At 43.2% G+C, this 23,217-nt stretch overlaps 1 protein-coding gene across 10 annotated transcripts in view; it reads right to left on the reverse strand.

Moving 5' to 3' along the window:
• TP53BP1 (tumor protein p53 binding protein 1) overlaps positions 1-23,217 on the reverse strand; it is a 956,094-nt gene that overhangs the window by 835,831 nt on the left and 97,046 nt on the right. For 6 of the 10 annotated variants that reach the window (XM_085644320.1, XM_085644317.1, XM_085644318.1 and 3 more), the window contains exon 2: positions 3,324-3,395. The exons of the other annotated variants lie outside the window; for them this stretch is intronic. The gene's annotated coding sequence lies outside the window, so the exon portion shown is untranslated. The remainder of the gene's footprint in view (positions 1-3,323; positions 3,396-23,217) is intronic. 10 annotated transcript variants of the gene reach the window in all.

A 23,217-nucleotide genomic window follows, 5' to 3' on the forward strand; every position in this document is an offset into this window, starting at 1 on the left:
CTAGACGCCCACACACACACACTACCTCTATGGTGGGAAAGGCTCTGCAAAACTCCTAACAGACGTGCAAATCGTGATCGCGGCATGAAAAAAGGCAGAATGGCAAATGAAGTGGGACAAGCGAGTGACCAGGGAAACTCCACTTTGGGTGAGGGGCCGGTTTAAAGAAATCGCGAGGCTGAGAGGATTCAGGAAGTGGGACCTGCTGGGCATCTCAAAAATTAAAGATATAATATTCTTTAAAGAGCTGGTTTTCCCACCTCCAGATAGAGTACGACATGCGCCAGACAATACTATAAATACTTGTAGCTAGCACATGCGTGGAGGACGGAGAATATCGACACAGATGACCTCCCGATTGGGGAAAAGGCAGTCTCCTGGACATACAGAACCATTATCAACAACAAACCGGATTCCCTGCTGAAATTGAGGGCGAAGTGGGAGGCGGACATAGGGGAGACGACCCGGATTGGGAAATAGCGGTTATGCATCCCCAAGAGGTGGCCATCAGGTCCCACCTAAGACTGATTCAATTCAAATACCTGCACAGAGTATATTATGATAGAGCCCGACTGCACAGTTTGGGGAGGGCTGATACGCCTCGCTGCTTGCGATGCAACGGGGCTGAGGGTACATACTTCCACACGGTATAGGAATGTCCACACACCCAGACGTACTGGGTGACTTTGCTAAAAGAGTTAGAAGATATTTTAGAGGCAAAGATACCCTTCGATCCAGAGTTTGTTTTGTTGGGCATACACACGGAGGTTGACCTCCCCAGACCAAAGTTAACACTACTTAATTTAGTATTAGTGGTGACCAAACGCAACCTGGCACGAACATGGGGGGCCACACTGAACCCATCACTGGTAGAATGGAGAAAGGGAATGGACATGTATATGTCAGGGGAGAAGACGACATGTATAGCATGGGGCTGCCCTAAAAAGTTCCAGAAAATATGGAAGCCGTGGATAACGCACTACGGTCTCCTGATGGACGACTCACAATGATACCCGGGGTGGTGGCCGGGTGTTAAGGGGGGGGGGGAGGGGGGGGGAGATGGAGGCTCATGCTATCAATTACGAAAGTTCATTTATTGATGACATGTTACTGCTGCTGAACGATGCTGTTGATATAATACCAATACCAAAGACAATCATGTTCTTTGGACACCCATACTGTTTCTGTACTGTAATTAAGAAAATGCCAATAAAAACATTCCCCCCCAAAAAAAGTACCAGTTAAAATGATGAATGATTGTTGGATATTTAGTTCCAGAAAAGCCTTGCAGCATCTCACAACTTATACTGACTTAAAGTATGTGACATGGACTTACTGATGCTTTGTAGAGAGGCAAAGATGAAACTCTGCCTACATACAAAAATCTACATCACACAATGACATGTGCGAATATATGACAACCAAATTCATCATTGTGCTTAATTTTCTGCTCACAACGCTGTACACTAGTTCCCTTGGTCTAATTCAGTACCATAATAGCCTGTAGATTCGATTTCCTGCAGCTCTTTGATCATTGTACTTCATACTAACTAACTACACTGAACATAAATCAGGTTACATGAAAAGTGTCATCTCGCCCAGAGTAGTCTGGCCTTAAGAAGGTACAACTGTATTACAAAGACCATCTTAAAAACAGACCTAGAGTTCCTGGTGAATATATGAATCTTTTAAATATTTAGGAATAGTTGTTCACAAGGAGACAGAAAACATCCTTAGACTGAACTATGGACATTAAATAAGTTAACTCATCAAGTGAATGTCTGGATTAAACTTTCTCCATCCTTGGCAGGTTGAGTGACTCTTATAAAAATGGTAATACTACCACAGTATTGATACCCATTCATAAATATTACTGTTAGACCCGACACCCTTGGGAGGTAGGCCCCCAAACGTTTTACCCCCACGTCTTGTTTGTTGAATTTGTTACTGTTAGCTTTAGGACTCTGTGCACTTTACTACTGCTAACCAATGCTAAAGTGCCTGCACTCACTCCCTAAAACATGGTATAATTGGTTTACACCAGATTGGCACATTTCATCTTCGTGTAAGTCCCTAGAAAAATGGTACTATGTGTCCCCAGGGCCCGTAAATTAAAATGTACCAGTGGGCCTGCAGCACTCACTGTGTCACGTGCTCAAGTAGTCCTTCAAAATATGTCACACGCCTGCCATTGTCCTTGAAATCTGAGAAGGAAACTTCTTCTTTAAGATAATCAATCTATAAAGTTCAATTAATAAACCTTTATTCCACTCCAGGCAAATATTAGAAAATCGAATCAAATAGTCATAATGTTGCTCATTAAAATCTTAATTCCAAAGTTCTAAGTCACAACAATGTAGTTGAGACAGCCAACACAGGTTTCACAACACAGTCGCTTCTTCAAAGCTGTCAAATATAAAACAATGCCATCCTTATCACATGCAAATAGTATAGCACATAGTAATCCATATAATCACGAGTTCAAAACTAAACTAATCGGTTCTCAAAGTGTTTAAACAAGGATCAAAAAGAATAGGTTGTTATCTATCTTGGATACGCAAATCCAATTGCAAAAGAAATCATGTACAAAACAAATTTAACAGCAGTTCAAATGAAGACATTAAAAGACTGCCCAATTAATTTCATTAAACCAATCACATATTTCTTAACATTCTATCAAAAATGTATGAAACTTTCATTCTCTGCATCTCCCACTGATATATCCTAATACACTGTTTTACTAAACAGACTTAGCTACACATTGGTATATATGCACTGTTTATGGCCCCAAATGCTGTTAAATTTTTATTTGTGACAATGCGCAATTCCATACTCATGATAGAAAAAAAAAAAAGGAGTGTCCTCCTTGTAACACTGTGACCTTTAATATATATCCATACCATAACTTAATGAGATCCACTTGCGAACAAACAGTGAAAATTCTACAACCCTGAATTATTTCAAGTAGTACTAATACATTCTTGCAGTCTGTTCGATTCTAAACCGTGAATAATCACCATTGATAAATATGTAATTAATATCGCTAAACCAGATCACTTACCTAAAACATGACAAATCAATAAAATGACTCCTTATGAATCACTAGTTAATCTCTCCAACCTAGTTACGCAGGAAACTATAATAATAATAATATCCCATACTAAATTTATAGATTCCCCATTACAAAACTTCTATGTAAAAATATTCCAAAACAAATAATTTCACCTCCGTAATATCAGTCAATTCGTACATCTAAATTAATGATGTGTCACAATAAGATCTTATGTCTTGAAACGATCATTATTAATCATATTTTCACTCACCTTATAATCATGAGTTTATAGCATCACTTTGAATGCAAAAGACTGATTTCACCAACACCATGATACAGGATTCTGAAATCAATAATAAACCCCAATCAACAATATAATTCATCTCAGCCAAAAATCAAGTTCAAATCAAACTATACGATTATAAACAATTTTTCATTCTCACCCAAAAGTCTTACACCATTGGGCAACGGTACTGATTCGACCGCATACAAGTAAACCGAACACCATTTTGAGCTCCCTTCTTATACCCAATTCAAACTGTCGACCGATTCCAATACCAGATGTTTAACATTGCGTTTTCAACTGATACTCGCTCTTTAAAATCCTTAAGACTTAAAAGCGTATTCTTTAAATTAAAAGTCCTGGGCAGCTCGTGGGGTCTCACAGACACCTGTGATCTGAGATGCAGGGGAACAGGTGCTGTCCGGCCCCTGGCTAACACTGCACAGGTCCAATTAGACAAAGTGATCACTGAGGAGGAGCTCTCCTTGGCGCTAGCAGAGCTGCAGACAAGGAAAGCCCCAGGTCACAATGGATTCCCTAGTGAGTTCTTTAAAACATTTATGCCGCAATTAGGGAAACACCTTTTGGAGGTGATCCACTCCACACAAGAGGGATCGTTGCTCCCGCTGGATTTGAGACAAGTCTTTCTTAAGCTGGGCCGCCTGCCAGAGGAGCACTCTTCACACCGCCAAATCTCCCTACTAAACACGGAAGTGAAACTCCTGGTCAAAATCTTGGCCAATAGGCTGATAAATCATAGCCCAGATCTGGTCCACCGTGACCAGGCGGGCTTCTTGCCCCATCAGGCCACCCGATACAATATCCGACGAGTATAGGCCTTGGCCATGGCAGAACACTTGGGGAGGTCAGTGGCGGTGCTTCTATCTGACATAGATAAAGTGTTTGATTCAGTCATCTGGGGATATTTCTCCGTCCTCCATAAAAGATTGAACTCCCATGTTTGCTTGCTGTACACAGACCTGTCCACGACAATGAGGGTCGTGAGTACAGTCTCAGACCCATTGCCAATCCGCAGGGGTACGTGGTAGGGGTGCCCATTATCCCCTCTATTATTTGCACTGGCCATGGAGCCTCTAGCACCATGGGTCAGGGTAGACCCCCGAGTGCAAGGCTTCGAATGTACCATGGAGCTGTCCGACAGGATAACTCTTTATGCGGATGACATTTTATTCTTCCTCACAGATCTGGACACTTCGACAACCCGCATCTTACGAATTATGCAAATCTTTGGCGAGACTTCTTTGCTGTACATGAACATAGTGAAATCCATAGTGTCCCCTGCTGGTGGTCGTGCTGGCACCATAGAGTGGGCATCGGGCTGAAGCTAGCCACAGGGGAGGGGGGCGGGGGGGGGGGAGGGTTGGTGGAGGGGTTCAAATATTTGGGGGTCTATATCTCGCCAGACCCAGCATTGTCGTGGACCCATAACCTAGCATTGGTGCTATCGCAGGTCAGGGAAGAAGTGAAGGTCTGGCCCCTGTTGGGTAGATTGACAACCTTCAAAATGGTTTCCTTGCCTGGATTGTTGTACCAGCTCCCTATGTTATCCCCCAGTCATAGTTCTGAGAGATCAACGCAGTCCTCGGCGGATCCCTCGTTTGGAGGGGAGCCTGGGGGCATGAGGAACTGCACGTATTGCCCTTCGGGTATGCTTTCAGTCCACATATCGTGATGGCATTGACGCTGCAGACATATGCTCATACGGCGCCACCTCCCATCTCCTGATTATAAATGATGATTTGTGCTACGCACATCAGGGTGACCCAGCATATGAGGCTGAAAAATGGGTGATGGGTACAGACTCCCTGCTGGAATACCTACATAGCGAGAAAAGGGGAGGGTTTCTTCCACCTGCAACACAAGTAATTACTGCCACCTGGAGATGCTTCCTCCAAAAGATGGTGTGATGAGAGAAGTTCACAGAGTGGATGCCTCTATGGCAGGACAGTCTCCTAAAGCGAGTGGCTCGGTTGGAAGGCTTCCAGAAATGGGACATCATTGGAATGTTATGCGGGGCAGGGTATTGAAATAATTCCAGAAGATGCAAAGCAAATATTACCAACACCGCAGCCAATTCTATCAATACCTGCAATTCTGCCATGCTATATACCCATAACTCAGGGACCTCACGGATCTACTACAATTTAGCCCACTGGAGAACAAGTGCCCACAAGATACAAAGCTATACCAGTCCCTAGTCACACACAGCTCAAACACATTACTTGCACTTCAGGGGAAATGGGGGGCAGACATTGACACTCTAGATGATGATGATTGGTCTGAGGCTCCATTTCCCATATTCACACTGTAGATTACAGATTCTCTTAGCTCTAAATATTTACCAAAAGGAATACTGTTAATCTCCATCTCTAGGTGATCCGATTTGGCATGTAAGATAGTGTTTGCTAATGTAGGTTTCCAAAACACCCTTGTTACTCATTTTCAATATACAATTCCAAATCCAAAAAGCATTTAGAAGTCTTACTATATTGAAGACTCAATGTGAAGTTAAATCTATTGTCACACAAATGATTATGTAATACTTTAAAGTCTTTCTTCCACAGTACCTTTCCAAATGACAAAGATATCATTGATGTAATGTCCCAATACACAATTTTATCAATGTCTTCCCATGTTCCAGTCCAGGCATGATTTGATTATTTCGGGGATCACGTCGCACACAGAGCATGTATCCGAATTTATCAGTATCTATCTGGCTCTTTTACATGTATAAGTGATACAAAGGATCTTTAAGACAATTGATAGATATTACTTGGGATTCAGACTACCTTTTGGTGCCTATGGATGTCAATGACCCATGTAGAAGTCCTTTACATGAAACAGGTTTAGAAGTTATAAGGTTCTACTTATCCATTGAGGTAAGTCATATAGTTATTTGCAAAATTATTGGACGATTATGGCTTTATCTGAATTTATTCTAACCAGTAACTTTTATAACATACATTTATAATACAACTTGAACCTTCCCTTTTCAACAGCATATGGGGATTGCAGTTCATTCTGCAGGTAAATGCAGATCGCATTCTTTAGGTTTAGAGGTTGTTCTTGTGTTTTATGTCACAGCAATGCCAATTCACAACTGAATCGGATATTTGTCATCAAAGAAATACAAAAAAAACCAGAACATAAAAACAGTGATGCAAGTCAAAGGGTGTAACCATGACGTACATCTACAGTACAAAGATGCAATAGTAAATTCTATAAATTCTTATACGATTTTCTTTCTAAAAGAAATGTAACACAATTTCCAACCATAGTAATTTACTATACAGAGGTGTCATTAATAGAAAGTTGACCCAAAGTAATCATCCAGCACTCAGAGCGTGTTCTTTAGGAGTTAAAATCCACTAAAAACGTATTAACTATGCACTCAATTCAAAACCAAATAACTACAATATCAATGTCCAATGCTATACAAAGTTCAGATGGGTAACACTCTAATGAAGGCAAAGTGTTAAGAGGCACAGTATGAAGAAGGATAATAAAATAACAAGAAATAAATAACCAAACTATAAATTCTACTGAAATTAGGTTAATAGATTAATCCAGGATCCTTCTTCTGAATTCAGACCACAGGGTTTCCCATTTTGCAGTTTATTAGTAAATGCAGCATCTAAATGCTACACATCTTTTTCTCTAATACCTCCTTTTAAAATCGGTTCTATATGTGCAATCACATTTATATTTTATGTGAAATATCAGAAATAAGAGACTTGGATAAACGGCACATCGGCAGGACTTGGTCCATAGAGCTGATAGCTTGTCTTCTATGAGGAACCCTGAAAGCAATTCAATCTTAAAATGAACAGCACTTGAAATGCCTCTGGTTCAAGAACATTGTTCTGTTTGTTGTTATGTTATATGAATTTGTAGAGCGCTGCTAATCACCCATGAGGGTATCCGGGTTCTGGGTAGGGTATGCCTGACAAGGGGAGAAGTAGATCATGCCAGTCCATGAGGGAGGGGGGGAGGTTCTGAGGTGTTTTGGGAGGTCACTCCAGGTCTTGGCTGCGAGGTACGAGGAGGAGCGTCTTCCACTTCTGGTCTTCTTGATGCTAGTGAGGTGTGCTCTTGTCTGGGACGCAGGCGAAGGTGTCTGGTGGGTAGGTAGAAGTTGAGATGGTGGTTAAGGTAAGCTGAACCGGTGTTCTGGAGAGCTTTGTAGGTGTGGGGGAGTAGCTTGAACTTGCATCTTTCCTAGCCTGGGAGCCAGTGGAGATTGTTGAGGTGTTGAGAGATGGGGTCATTTCACTGGATGTTCAGGATGAGTCTGGCAGCAGCGTTCTGGGTGGTTTAGTCAGTGAAGAACATGGGCTGGGATTCAGATGTAAATGGTGTTTCCATTATCAAGGCTACTTGTGATAAGAGCCTGGGTGACCGTTCGTCTGGTGTTCAGTGGAAGCCACTTGAAAATCTAGTGTACCATTTGCAGTAAGTGGAAGCATGATGAGGAGACAGCGTTGATCTGTCTGCTCATAGAGCGGTTGGTGTCTATGATGCTCACAAGGTTTGGCATGGTCCGCAATGATGGGTGGGTGGCCAGGTTTGGAGGGCTTCCAAGAGGCATCCCATGGGGAGTGGTTGTTACCAAAGATTAGGACTTCAGTTTTGCCTGTGTTGAGCAGGAGGCAGTTGTTTTTCATCCAAGCAGCGACATTGTTCAAGCAGAGACAGCCACCTTAGCAGACCAAGATTAAAAATGTTTGAGCATTAAATTGATAACCCAAAAGCCTGAATACTTGGGCTCCAGAAGCCTAGATCAAAGCAATCTCAAAATTTTAAAGGTTAGAGTTGCAGGATTATTAGCGATCTCTTTCTGAAATAAGAGATGGAAAATTTTAATGAATGTAAAGAAAATGCGTATGCATCTGTTCTTGGCATGTAGAGCTGCAGAGTTGTACACTGTGCATAGATCGCCATCTGGTGTTGGGCTCGGATGCTTGCACCTTGTTGTTGTCTTGGTAGAGTCTTTTGTAGTCACAAGATAGGTGACTCCTCCCTTGGACGATAGTGCGCATGGTCATCGACTCCATCCTCAGATTGTTTTTCGCCATGATGGGAAATTATGGAGTTAGAAAGAAATAAAGAGATGTCCATGTGAATGTATCTAATTAAGATAATACTGGAACAGATACAGGTTCCGGGGAGGCGGGTGGGCGTGTACAACTCTGCAGCTCTACATGCCAAGAACAGATGCATACTGGTAAGTAGCATTTTCCGTTCGAGGCATATGAGCTGCATATTGTACACTGTGCATAGACTGTACAGCAGTGTCTACCCTGGGCGGTGGTCACCTGTATCTGTTGCAGTGGTTTGAAAAAGTGTTTTAAGAACAGCTTGGCCTACAGAAGTCTGTTGCTTAGACTGCATGTCAACACAATAGTGTTGGTGAAGGTGTGTGGTGCAGACCATGTTGCTGCTTCATAGATGTCATCTAAGGGAATGTTCCCTAAGAATGCCATGGAAGCCTCTAGTTTGTGTGCACTCTAGGGGGAATTGTTAATGTGCGTTTAGCCTTTTGGTAGTATATTTGAATGCATTTGACTATCCACCTAACGATCCCAGCTTTGGAGATGGGGTTACCTTTATGAGATGTTGAGAAGGCTACAAACAGTTGTTTTGTCTTTCTAAAGGGCTTAGTCCTGTCAATGTAATAAAGTAGGGCTCTTTTGACATCCAATGTGTGAAGAGCTCTCTCTGCTACGGAGAAACACCGGTAACTCAACTGATTGGTTAAGATGAAAAGCAGAGATTACTTTGGGAAGGAATTTTGGATTTGTTCTAAGAACCACCTTGTTACGATTTATTTGTAAGAAAGGTTCTTGTATGGTTAAAGCCTGGATCTCACTTACCCTCCTAAGAGAGGTAATCGCGACAAGGAAAGCTACTTTCCATGTGAGGAACTGCAGTTCACATTTGTGTAGGGGGACCCATGAGCCTTGTAGGAACAATGTTTAAATTCCACACCGGAGAGGCTGGCAGCCTGGGGGGAATCATCCTTTTAAGGCTCTCCATAAATGGTTTAATTGCAGGTACTCTAAATAGTGACAAGTGTTGTCTGTTTTGTAAATTAACGGCAAGTGCCGCAAGATGTAATCTTATGGATGAATATGCTAGATTACACCTTTGTCAGTGTAGTAAGTAGCATATGATGTCCCGGATTGAAGCATCCAGTGGATCGATTTTATTGTTATTGCAGTAGATGACAAATATTTTCTATTTTGCTGCATAGCAAGCTCTAGTAGTAGGGCGTCTAGCTTCTTTAAGGATGTTCATACAGTCTGGTGGAAGGTTAAGGTAACCGAACTCTAGGACTTCAGGAGCCAGATAGCTTGATTCAGTTGACCTGGATCGGGATGCCTTATCTCTCCATGGTTCTGCGTTAGCAACATTGGGGAGAGACATAGTTTTTGGTGTGGAACTACTGAAAGTTCCAGGAGTGTTGTGAACCACGGTTGCTGTGCCCATTTGGGAGATACCAGGATCATCCTGAGGGACTGTTGTCTAAGCTTGCGTATTACAAGGGGAATCAGTGGGAGTGGCGGAAAAGGGTACGTAAATCTGCCTGACCAGTTCATCCATATCGCATTGCCTTTGGACAACGGGTGTGGAGACCTGGCGGCGAAGGTTGGGCATTTTGCATTTGCGTGTGTGGCGAACAGATCAATGTCTGGTTGACCCCACATTTGGAAAAATGGTTGAAGAACTTGAGGATGAAGTTCCCATTCGTGTATGTGCTGTGTCTGTCGACTTATCAGATCCGCAATCTGATTGTGAACACCTGAAAGGTGTTCTGCCAGAAGGTATATGTTTTATGGAATTGCCCATCTCCATATGCTTTGTGCCAGCTGAGACAGCTGTAACGAATGTGTGCTTCCTTGTTTTTGTATGTAATACATGGCTGTCATATTGTCCGTTCGGACCAGAACAGTCTTGTGATGTAGATGTACTTGGAATGATTTCAATGCTAGAAATATTGCCAGAAATTCTAGGTGATTGATGTGGAGCACTTTATGTTGAGTGGTCCACTTGCCTTCAATTGTGTGGTTTAGGAGATGGGCTCCCCAGCCAGTGAATAATGCATCTGCTGTTAGCACTAGCTGTGGAACCAGCTCTAGGAACGGCCGCCCTTTGGAAAGGTTTTGTGTGTTCCACCACTGCAGAGAGCGAAGTGTGCGGCTGTCCACCAACATCAGATCTGTAAGTTGTCCTTGAGCCTGGTTCCACTGACGTGCTAGGCATTCTTGTAAGGGGCCCATCTGAAGTCTTGCATGAGGTACGATAAAAATTAAAGAGGCCATCATTTCTATGAGTTGCATGAATACCTTTGCTGGGAGGGAATGTTGTGGCTGAAATTCGGTGATTAGGGTTTGTATACTGGTTATCCTGGCTGGATTGGGATATGCCAGAGCTCTGGAGGGGTCTAATGTGGCCCCTAGATACTGATGTATGTGGGAGGGCTGAAGATGTGACTTGGTGTAGTTTACTGTGAATCCCAAGTTGTGTAGTACCTGGATGGTTTGATGAGTGTGATGAACACACTGGTTGAATGACTTGGCTTTTATCAGCCAGTCGTTGAGGTATGGAAAGACATGGATTTGTTGTCTTCTCAAGTGTGCTGCTACTACTGCAAGGCACTTTGTGAACACCCTGGGTGCGGTTGTCACTCCGAATGGAAGGACTTTCAACTGTTGATGTTGTCCGTCCACTATGAATCTTAGGTATTTCCTGTGAGCAGGGTGTATGGGAATGTGGAAGTAGGCATCCTTGAGATCTAGTGTGGCAAGGAAGTCGCCTTGTTGAAGTAGGGAGTGGACCTGTTGAAGAGTGGCCAAGTGAAAATTATCTGACTGTATGTAGAGATTGAGAGGTCTGAGGTCGAGTATTGGCCTTAGGGTGCCGTTCTTTTTGGGGATTAGGAAATACAGCGAGAAAATCCCTGTTCCTTGATGCTGTAAGGGAACTAGTTCTATTGCCTGCTTTTGAAGCAGCGATAGAACCTCCTGTTTTATGAGCGTTTGGGTGGTATGGTGGGTGGGGTTGCTGTAAGTTTCAGGCAGTAACCATACTGGATAATTTGTCTTACCCACTTGTCTGTGGTGATGGAAGTCCAGACAGGTAGGAACTGTGATAGTCTCCCTCCGACTGGGGCAGAATGGTCTGGAGGGAGTGGAGGGAAGTCACTGCTGATTAGTGGGGGAGGTGCAAGTGTTGTTGTTACCTCGGCCTCTCCATTTGTTGTTATTTCCCCTGTATCCGCCTCTAAAATATCCTCTGTTGGGGGATGTTTGCGTGGTGTTTTTGTAGGAAGAAGAGGCGATGTCTGCTCCGACGTTTTTGGATGCTCCTCTATAGAAGGAGCGACAAGGAACCACGTGTGGATGGAGACTGTAATGCTCCCATGGATTTAGTAGTCTCCGTGTCCTTTTTCATTTTTTTTTTTTTTAGAGTGGTGTCTACAGCCGGTACAAAAAGTTGTTCTTGATTGAACGGCTGCTTGAGGACAGTTGTTTGTACCTCCTGTTTGAAGCCAGAGATGTGTAACCAGGCATGTCGTCTGAGTAACACGCTAGTGTTAATGGACCTAGAGGCGGTGTCAGCTGCATCAAGGGCACACTTGATTGATGCTTTGGTTATCGATTTGCCCTCCTGGATTAAATCATTTGCCTTGGTCTTGTATTGATCAGAAAAATGTTGCAATAGGGTTTCCAAGTGGTCATAGTGAGCCCTATCGTACCTAGCAAGTCATGCCTGTGTGTTGGTTATCCGCCAGTGATTAGCTGCCTGGGCAGCAACTCTCTTGCTGGAAGCATCTAACAACTAAGACTCTTTATCCGGAGGTGGCGCATCACCGGAGGTGTGAGAGTTGGCACGTTTCCTAGCATTAGTTTCCACTAGTGAATCTAAAGGCAGCTGACCCTTGATGTAGGTGGGATCATTGGGAGTGGGTTTATATTTTTCCTCAATTCTGGGATTGAGAATTCTAGCCCTAAAAACCTTTAACATTGGCAGGGTTTGTACAGTTTTTTTGTGACTGTTCAAAGGTGTCTAGAAGAAAGTCCTCGTCTGCAGGGTCAGAATGCATCTGAACACCATAGTAGACAGCAGCTCTATTTACAAGTTGACCAAAGCCAATATTGTCATCTGGGGGAGATGGCTTTGTTGGATATGCATGGGGATCAGGGAGGTCTGGGGGATCTATTGGGTCATCATAATCGTCCCAATCATCCTGTGGTACGTCTGTGTCGTCATCAGGGTCAGTGAAAGGGTCATTGTTGCCTCCTCCATCCCATAAACCATCATCATCCTGTGGTGGTGCTGAGTTTGGTGGTAGTATAGGAGAATGTGGAGGAGAGACAGGCTTAGGAGGAAGAACAGGAGAAAAGGGTCTTATAGGTGAAATGGCACAGTCTTTTCTTTTCACAGGCACTACAGGAATGCCTGGTGTGTCCAGTTTCCTCTTCTTGTGTGAAACAGCAGATAGATGTCCTGTTTTGGGGTCTATGTGGAGAGCTTTTTGTTTTGGATCGATAGGATCCGGACGAAAAAGTTCTTCCTCTTCGATAACTGCTTTCGGAGCCGATTTCTTCGGGTCCGAGCGAGGTTTGGATTTCTGCTCCAAGGTCTTGGGAGGTGGTTTGGGGTCCTTCGGTTTGGCTGTGGAGGCAGAAATCTTTTTTGGTTCCGAATATTTTCGTTTCGGATCCGATGTCTTTTCTTTCGGCGTCAAGGTGTTCAGTGCCGATGTCTTTTTGGGAGTAGGCTGCACGCCCGGCTTTGGTGCCAATGGTGCCTGCGGAATACTGACATGCGGTTTGCTCTGTCCCGAGCTACCGGAAAGGCTTGTCCCTTATTTTCGGTGCCGGGCCTGGGGGTGGGGCTTCTGAAGCTTGTTCCCGATCGCGACTCGGGCCAGCAGTCGAAGTCTTGACAAGGGCCTTCTTTTTTCAGGTGGAATTGGGGTAGGGGCAATTGTACTCACTCTTTGACCAGGAGTGATGTGGTTGTCTGAGTCTGCGTCCTCTGCTTCGGACACGATTTCCAGGTCCTCAGAATCCTCCTCCGGGTCATCTGGGCCTTCATCGAAGATGTCCACCGGTACCGGAGCTGCTCGCTGCGCCATGATGTGTCGTCGGGCCCGGCGATCACGGATGGTCTTTTTAGATCTAAAAGAGGCGCAGGCTTGGCAATTGTTCTAGTCATGCTCGGGCGAGAGACACAGGTTACAGACCTTGTGGTGGTCACTGAGTGGAAATTTAGCTCCACACTGGGGGCATTTTTTTAAATGGAGTCCTTTCCATGAGCTGTAGGCCCGAACGGCGTCGATAGGCCCAGCGGCCCGGGTCGACAACTGGAATAGAGTAGTTGAATTGCGTGTCGAAGATTACGAGATCGAAAACAATACCGTCGAGTTTTAGATAGTTTGCGCGTCGGAAAGGTTTGGAGAATATGGTGCTGAACCGGAGCACAGAAGTTACATCCGAACCCGATGGCAGGAAATAAAACAATCTGAGGATGGAGTCAATGCCCATGCGCACTATCGTCCAAGGGAGGAGTCACCTATCTCGTGACTCCAAAAGACTCTTACAAGACAACAAAAAGGTGCAAGCATCCGAGCCCAACAGCAGATGGCGATCTATGCACAGTGTACAATCTGCCGCTCATATGCCTCGAACATAGAGTTCCATCTTCTATTGAAAACAAACACCTTTAGGTAAGCACAGGTAAGACAGAGGAAAAAAAAACACACACACACACACACACAGTTAGGGATGACGTACTGTTTCAAACTCTGTTCTCAAAACAGGGTGCCATTAACCCCTTCAGCGCGGCGCGGATTTCCGCGCCGCCCTGAAGATTCCGTGCGCGGGCGGGGCCATGACGGAGCGGTTCCGTCATGCGCACAGCGCAACCGACGCACGTGACGGAACCGCTCCGTCACAAGCGTCGAACGGGTTAAAAGGATGATCTCCCAAATATTTACAATTCTTAACTGTGCCTGGATAGGGAGAAAGATATTGCAAAAACAATGGGAGCTGTTCAGGAGAGCTATACATAGTAGTACAAGTGACAGAAAAATGCATTGTAAAATACTGTTTGGTTGCTATTACACACCAGACAGACTACACTGAACATAACTAAGGGTCAGTAAGACATGTTGGAGAAAGTGCAGGGGACAAGGTTCTCATCATTACATATGTGGTGGCATTGCCCCAAGCTAAAACAATTCTAGAAAGAAGTAGTATATATTTTAAGTTCGATGTTATGATTCTCTTTGCCTATGAGCCCAGAAACTATAGTCTTGGAGATCAGAGCAGCAGGAATATGTCTGTCAAGGCAAGATTGGTACGACATGTTGCAATGTTCGGATGCAATCAAAACAATTGTATTCCACTGAATGAAAAAAGACACAGCTGTTAGCACTTTCAGATCAAAGATTATGAGCAATGCTGGCCTTTTAGAGACTGAACAGTAACGCACAGGATGCACATTTACCATCTGGAAACACATGGGGGTCGCTCTTGGGGGATTAGAAGTTTCAGTATTCAAAATTCTGTTTGTCCCCCTAGATGGAGAGCAATGGATCATTAAGCTGATAATGTAACAGCTATTAAAATATTATGCAACAATCTAGAAAAAAGACATTCACAAATGGTTGATATATATATATAAAAAAAAAAATCGACTGCACAGAGAACTGAAGAACAAAAAGCGCTGCACTGGCAAATTAGGCTCATCAAGTTGTCCGTTTCTCTTGAAGTGTGTGAATGCACATTGGAGTAGTACTTGGATATATATTTATTATATAGATATATATATATATATATTATATATTATACGCTGCCAGCCTGATGCAGGTGACAGGGAACAACAGGGAGTAGACCTGAGAACACACGAGAAATTGTATGTCTTGTTATTAGCTTTGAGAAAATATGCCTTATTGTCTTAGTACTGTGAAAATGTAATAAAAAAACACTCAGAAACATTTACAGATTGAGAGGATGCTCAATCACAGGAAGTCGTTCAAACTGCAAATGTCCAGCAGAAATTGAAGAGTTTGAAGCAGGAAATGACCTATAAAAAGACCATTCTCTAATAATCCCAAAGGGCAGTCAGATATATGCAAAAGTAAATCCTCAAGGGGTCCAGATTATCTTCCAAAGACCGACGACTATCTCCACTAAGCGCATCTGTACCTGTTGCTGGTTCCATCTATCCAGGATTTCTGGGTGAGGCTCTCTACTGGCCTGTAAGTCCCGAAATCCACCATGCCAGCTGACGCAGGGAGCCCTCTTTGACTAACAGCTGTGAATGTCCTTGCCAGTCCTTCAAAATACTGAGAAAGCGGGGAAGAAGGATAGGAAGATTTGAAGAAAGCTCCATCAGAATCGGAAATCATACCGGAGCGCTCCACTGGAGCATCACCACTTCCACCTCCTGCCTTCGAACATGAGCTACTATTCCCACTATGATTGCAAACGAACAAGAAGCATAATTGCAGTTTCGCCCCCACTCCATGAGAAAAGCATCCACTGCCAGAGCCCCAGGATCTTGGTGTTAACTGAAGTATTTCTCCAGTAAGTGGATGATGCGGGAGGCAAAAAAAATCAAGGTCAAGTGGCCCCCACTTGGATATTAGCTTGTGTAAGTCCACTGGATCCAACTTCCAGTCATTGAGATCCTCCAGGACTCTGAAATTCCACTCCTGCTATAACACTGGACATCCAGGGGAAGTGTTCAGCCACTACTGAGATTTCCATGTTGATGCAAAAATGCCACTAGTTTATGGTCAATTTAGCCAACATCTTCAAACTGGTCACCCCCATGTGGTTGATCTAATGAACCGCTGAGACTTTCTTGGTCCTTAGCAATATGCAGCATGTCATGTGATCCTTCACTAGGCTCTTCACTGAAAATTATCCCGCTAACAGCTCAAGTCACTTGATATTCAGGCTCAACTCCTTTTCTTACCATTGTTGGCCTGTAGACACATCTGCACTCCATATGGACTGACTGGCGTCTGATTCTACAACAAAATCCGGAGTAAACCCTTGGTTCCAGGCCTCCATGTGATCCAGCCACCACTTAAGTTCTGTCATTGCTTCCTGTGAGGGAAACTAGGTCTGAATTCCGAAGGTCCCTCTAAAGATGGAACCATCAATCACTGCAGGACCCAACAATGGAGAGTGATCTGGGAAGATTGCCTGAACAGAAGCCGAATGAAGTCCTCAATTCCCTTTAAGGAGGCCACATTGTTCCTAGCGAGGTGCAAGGTCACCAGGACCGACCAGGCTGGAACTCAAGTCTGATTTTTCCTAGTTGATCACAAAGCAGAGACTTTGAAGGATATTTACTGTCAGCTGAAAAAGAGAAACCAGTAGCTCCCGAGATGGATCCATCAGCAAAATGGACTACTATCCTGACATTCCTTGGGAAAAAGGGGGGGATCCCAACTTAAGTCAATTGGCAGACCTCTGATACCAAATATCTGTCCCCACCAAATTAACTGCAGAAAATGCTGATGCGGATGGAACATAGGAAGCATCAAGTAAACAACCCGCATGTCCAACCTGACCATCCAATCATGCTTCTGGTGGGTCCATCTCAGGAGGTGAATACCTATTTCCTTCCTCTGAATTAAAAAGAGGGTGCTCACAAACTCCCGATAGTGCAGGGAAGTTCTCACTACAGCCCCTTTCATCTATAACTTTAGTATTTCTGTGACAATCACAGGGATAGAATCCCATTACAGTTTGAAAAACCTATGTATCTCTTGATAACATTTTGTCAAGCTGGCAAAACTCTGCCAATCTACTACCCTTAACTGGGAAAAAGGGGTAACTCTTACCAAATATGCACCTGTGGTGTTAGACTCCCTTCTAAATTCACTTTGAGCTCTGCCCCGTTCTCAAGGGAAAGGGGGTGCCAAAGTTGTCCTTGTCCTGGAACTACCTAATCTTCTGCAACACTGGTGTCTTTGGGAGCACTGTGGCAGCAACTGGCCAGGTGAGCGGCCCCTACCCCGACCAGTCAAGACAAAAATTCTGGACCTAAAAACATCTTTTCAGCAAGGACTACTCCTTGTTGAGGGAGGCGTAGGCCGCTGCAAATTTACTCATCTCTTTGAGGATTGGCTCTCAGAAAAAGTATCTCTCAGCTATTGGGCCTACCTCAGAAGTCACTACTCCAGTCACTTTGGGTCAGTCTTGATGAGGAGAGGGTGCCTCAGCTCGGCTGGTAAGGGGCAATTGGCATTGCCCAAGAAAAAGACCACGCGCTGCGTCTAACTTGCAAGAACAGCTGGATAAATCAAGCTCCTAGGTCTTAATTTCCTTTGCCATAACCAGGATTTACCCAAGCTAAGCCTCAGCATACGGCCCAGTTTAAACCAGATCAAACCCTATGTAATGAAATGGCCAAATTGTTTCAGATCAATGTTTAGTTGATTTATAATGATCTGTTAAATACAGCCATTACTATCCCAGTAAATACCACCGAAAATGTAAAAGAGTGTGCCACATCCAGGAGGCTGTCACACTTTACAATTTTGACAATGGAGGAGGTTCATGACCTCCTGACATCCATAAAACCAGGCTCGCCATCTGACCCATGCCCACCAGGTACATTCCAGCTAGTAGCTAATATCATCAGTACACATCTTACCACTCTTCTGAATCAAGTTATAGACATGGGTAGATATCCCAGTTTATGGAAAACAGCCAGTATAAGGCCCATCCTAAAAAAGCCAACTCTGGACCCCCTAGAGCCGAAAAATTATCGCCCAATCTCTAGGCTACCCCTGGCTGCCAAAATGTTGGAAAAAGCAATGAACAAAGAGCTGATCCATTACTTAGAAGCGAATGTATTGCTGGACCCCACTCAACATGGGTTCAGACCGTGTCACTCTACAGAGACAGCCTTGGTGCTAACTACAGAGGGGATTCGGAGTATAGTAGATGGAGGGGGCAGAGTGATCCTGATCCTGTTGGATCTCTCGGCGGCTTTTGATGCCATGAACCATACAGTGCCGGTACAGCGGCTGAGAGACGTAGGGGTGGAGGATACTGCTCTGGCCCTCCTTTCCTCCTTCCTAGAAAATAGGGAACAAAGCATTTACTGGGAGAATCTCCAGTTTGACAATTTTCAGCTTCCATGTGGTGTGCCGCAAAGATCTGCCTCATCACCCACTCTTTTCAACATCTACGTGTCCTCATTGGCTACATTAATCAGAAAACATGGCTTTTCTTTGATCATGTATGCTGACGACTCGCAGCTTACAATCTCGGTTGCTGAACCAGCCGAAGTAGTGGCCAACAGCTTCCATGTATGTCTGAAGGCCATTATGAGTTGGATGAGCTCAAATTTCCTAAAACTAAATACAGATAAAACTGAGGTACTTGAATTTGTTAGGGGACCCCTAGTATGGAACAATAACTGGTGGCCTACGGAGGCGGGAACCTGTCCTAGTCCCGGTACCAAGGTAAAGAGTTTGGGGGTGATTCTAGATGATCAGCTAAATCTGTCAGCCCAAGTTAATCAATTACCTTCCTCCTGTTTCTTTCGCCTAAAATCATTGAGAAAAATCTTCCCTTTTATCACACACAGACTTCAGATAACCGTAGTGGTAGCACTTTTTTTTATCTAAAATGGACTACTGCAACGCGCTCTTTGTGGGCATTGATAAAGCCCAGGTAAGGAAGCTGCAATCACTTCAAAATGCTGCTGCAAGACTACTCATGAACATTCGTAAGGGACGTCCAACATCAGAGGCTATCAGAGCCCTACATTGGCTGCCTGTCCAGCAAAGAGCAAATTTTAACGCTTTGTGTATGGTACATAAGGCCTTCTATGGAGGAATATCTGGGGAGATGCGTAAGCTTTTCACAAGGTACTCCCCAGCTAGACCTCTCAGATCCTCAATGAAGAGCTTTGTATGTATCCCAAAAATACGTAAGGTAAGATGGGGTGGCCGCATGCTGTCATTCTGTGCACCCAAACTCTGGAATCAGATGCCATCTACTTTGCGACTTCAACCAAACCGGAGGATGTTTAGGAAGGAGTTGAAAACTTGGTTGTTCTCTCAAACCTAAGGCATCACAATCCTCACGCTAGTATCTCGTGTATCGCAGTCAGCGCCAAGAAGCCACGGCATTCGTGCGCTTAACAAGTAATATTTCAAATCAAATCAAACTGTAAGGCAATATCTTCTGCCAAATGGTTGTTTATTCTTTTAACATGGAGATTGGTGTGTACTTCTCTGGCTGCAAACTGAGATGGTTTTGTAAAGTGTACTATGTGGCAATCTTGCAGGGGTACAGGGAGTATAAAAGGAAAAATTATAGGATGTCATTTTCACTAACACATAATAGAATTTAAATATCTGTAAATGAACTGTACACATTTCAGAATATTTCAGCAGTTCGTAAAGCACAAATGAAGCACCATTTTTTGTAATTCCGAAGAGAGATGAAAATATTTTAATAGGACCAAAACAAATCAAGACATGCTTATTTCCCGAAAGCTGATTCCCACACAATATTGTTTGTGTACTTTGTATCATTAAAACGGTGCAAATTTAGTGGCAATCTCAATGGAATACGTACTCTCTGTAAATGATAATGCTCTACCATACCATGCTTCAGTAGTATATTTGCGAAAGTGTTCTCCAAAAAGCACCACCAACAACATAATTCTAGGTCTGCTTAACAAATGTTTATATTACTTATAGTTAAATATTGATATAGCTGTATATTATTCTATGCTTAACATTCACTGCATAGTTTTCACATATGCTATTTGATTAGATGCTCACTGTTTTATTTATCTATCACAATATGTAAATATTATCATAGCTATTCCATGGACAAGTGCTTCACTATTAATATATTAAGGAAAATATAAAATTAAAATAAATAAAATGTAGTTATAAAAATACACAAATAAATTAGCTTCAAGTACAGCAACACTTGAAAGTCTGAGTTTATACATTACAACTTTAAATCTCGATCTTCTTTATACTTTATATTAGATATATGGCACTCCTGTTTATTGTTTGGGTTCTTGTTCAAATTTTCTTAAATCCTAAACTGCTCTATTGGATACACCAGGGCTGATTTGGCTGTCGAAATTAAAATTTTGTGGTGAAAAAAAAAAAAGAAGAGGTTAAAATATTACTTATGAACACATTAGGTCTCAACTCAGTATCTACACTCATGAGTATTATTCAAAATTTGGATCATTTCTATTGTCATGTTGGCTTGGTCCTATGGAGGTAACTCTCCTCAATTTGTGAGCTTACATAGTCTGTACCTCTCTCGATTATTTTGTTGTTTGCTTTTCTGGTTCTTCCTTCCGATCATTTGTTAAGAGCTCCGATACCCTCACGGGTCATGTTCGCGCTATATAAAACTTTATCAATAAATATATGTACACCCTTTCAATGTAGTTATGCATCTATATATTTACTACTTTACTCTTACTGTAGAAGAAGAAAAAAAACTTTTGACTCTGTGCAATGTACTACTCTGTCTCACCCTATACCTCTCTCAATATATCCTCTACCTCCACTCTCTGACTCATCCAAAACCTAATTTTACTTCTATGGTCTATCTCCAAAATAACCCTTTCTAGACTCTGCACTCCTCTATCCCTCCTTGGCTCACCTCAAAGCTAATTTTACTGCTATGATCGCCCAAACAACCCTTTCTACATTCTTCTCTCATGTACCCCTCCTTTGCCTTATCCCAAACATCATTTTACTAGTATGATTTCCCCAATCCCTTTCTAGAGACTCTTCCTTCCTCCATCACTCCTTTTACTCATACCAAGCCTCATCTTATTACTATGGTCTCCCAAATAACACTTTCTAGATGCTTCCTTCTTCTATACCTCCATTATCCTATTCAATCCAACTAACAGGCTTGCATGTCCACTGCTGAAATGAACTTATATTTCCCTATACTAATCCACCACTAATCTTTTTTTTTGGGTTCCAGAGTAGCATGCTACACACCAAAAAGTGTTTCAAAGCTTCATCAGGGGTAGTAAACGCTATATAAATACAATTACAGTGATACATCTCTCCTGCTGAATACATTTGCTACACTTGTTCTTCGTGTGGTGCATCAACTTTTCACACTCCCTAAGACTTCAAACATTGATGGCAAACCCCCCCACTCTGAAAATTGTTCCAGCACCACGGTTCAGTCCAGACACAGAATTGAAAACTACCAAAGAAAATAAAAAAGAGCCACTGGAATCAGAAAACTGCAGTATAAACGGCTCTCTGTAAGTAAAACCTGAAATGAGCACAAAAGAAGGAACAGGTGCAATTGTGTTGACGCTTTTGTAAACAGGGCCAGTGCCCAGCTGATACAGACATTTGAGTCACTTAGCCATGCACGGGTTAAAGAGAGGAGAGTAATCTAGGTAATAGATAAGCAGAGAACTTAAATGAGGGGGTCAAAAAAAGCAATTGGCACTGCAACCATGAAAGAAAGGAAGGCAGAGAAGGAAAAATAATTCACTGGAATCTCACAAGTATGAGAGCCTCCAATCCCTAAATTACCCAACATGGAAGAGGATGAGAGAAGTTGCCGTGAGGGCCGCAGAAGGGAAAAATAGAGGGCTCGCGGGAGAAGGTATCACCAGAATGGACAAATAAAAGAAAAGGACGGTGAAGAAAGTGAATCCTAAAGTGCTGGGGATCCTCACAGGTAAGATACTAAGCAAAATAACAACAACCACGGTGTGAGGAGGAAAAAACTCCAGGCATAGCTACACTATACAGATTTGGGGGTACTATGCTTGATGGAATGGAGAACCGCCTCTGAACTGAGATGAGAAAACATGAAATGATATTCTATATATATTTACGACCACCCAACAATGACTACTTAATTTGAGGCTTTAAAGTCAATGACTCCCTCTCGACCTCAATGGGCCACTCCCAAACCTAATTTTCTGACGAATTATGTATTTTCAACATACTGCATCACCCTAAAATATGTGCATTTTGTTCCTCAATTTCATTAATATGCACCACTATATTTATTTCAAAACCTACCATTTTTCTTCAACAACTTTATACATTACACTTTACGGCATTTCTCTTCCTAACAGTGTATAACGCCCATACATGACCTACTGCATCCGATTTGCTCTGCGTCGATCCTTTCCAACATATCGTACTACCACTGGCGCTCAAACACGGTGTATAGACATTTTACAGAAGCGCCATAGACGGCACACCAAACCTCACAATCTTAATGTGTTCTTCTTGTACACAAATGGACCTTCGCTTCGACCAAAAAAAAGATGGCATGGAAAAGATTGCAAGCATTCTAATCAGGGACCGTTTATCGCAAATCACACAAGGTACAATTTCACCGTCCGCTATTTGCATGCAACTCGCCCCGGCGCATCCTACCCTATGACCTCCCCCCAGCGTGCTATATCCCCAAAATGCACACGAGACACCACTCAAGTCCAGAGCGTGTTGGGCAACCTGTGCTCTACTAATCTTGTGAACACTTTATTAGCTCCTACGATTTTAACCAATGTCACCATTTTACCCTAAGGCATCCCCGTTTCAATTCAAATGTCATACACGTCACCTAGGCTCGCTGCACTCGTGCCTTCTGTAGCAGCTACTGCTTAAGCAACTCGACCTGGACCCCTATCATCCATGCCATCTGTCTGGATCGATCATTGTTCTACAAAGCCAATGGATCATTCTGTCTGGAAGCAGTCAACTTCATGCTTACTGTAATAAATGCAGCCAAATCCGAATCCTACAGAACAGATACCCACCACATCTCCTGGTTTACTAATTACATCG

This window comes from Triturus cristatus, chromosome 3_1 (genome assembly GCF_964204655.1).
Source record: "Triturus cristatus chromosome 3_1, aTriCri1.1, whole genome shotgun sequence".
Taxonomy (NCBI): domain Eukaryota; kingdom Metazoa; phylum Chordata; class Amphibia; order Caudata; family Salamandridae; genus Triturus; species Triturus cristatus.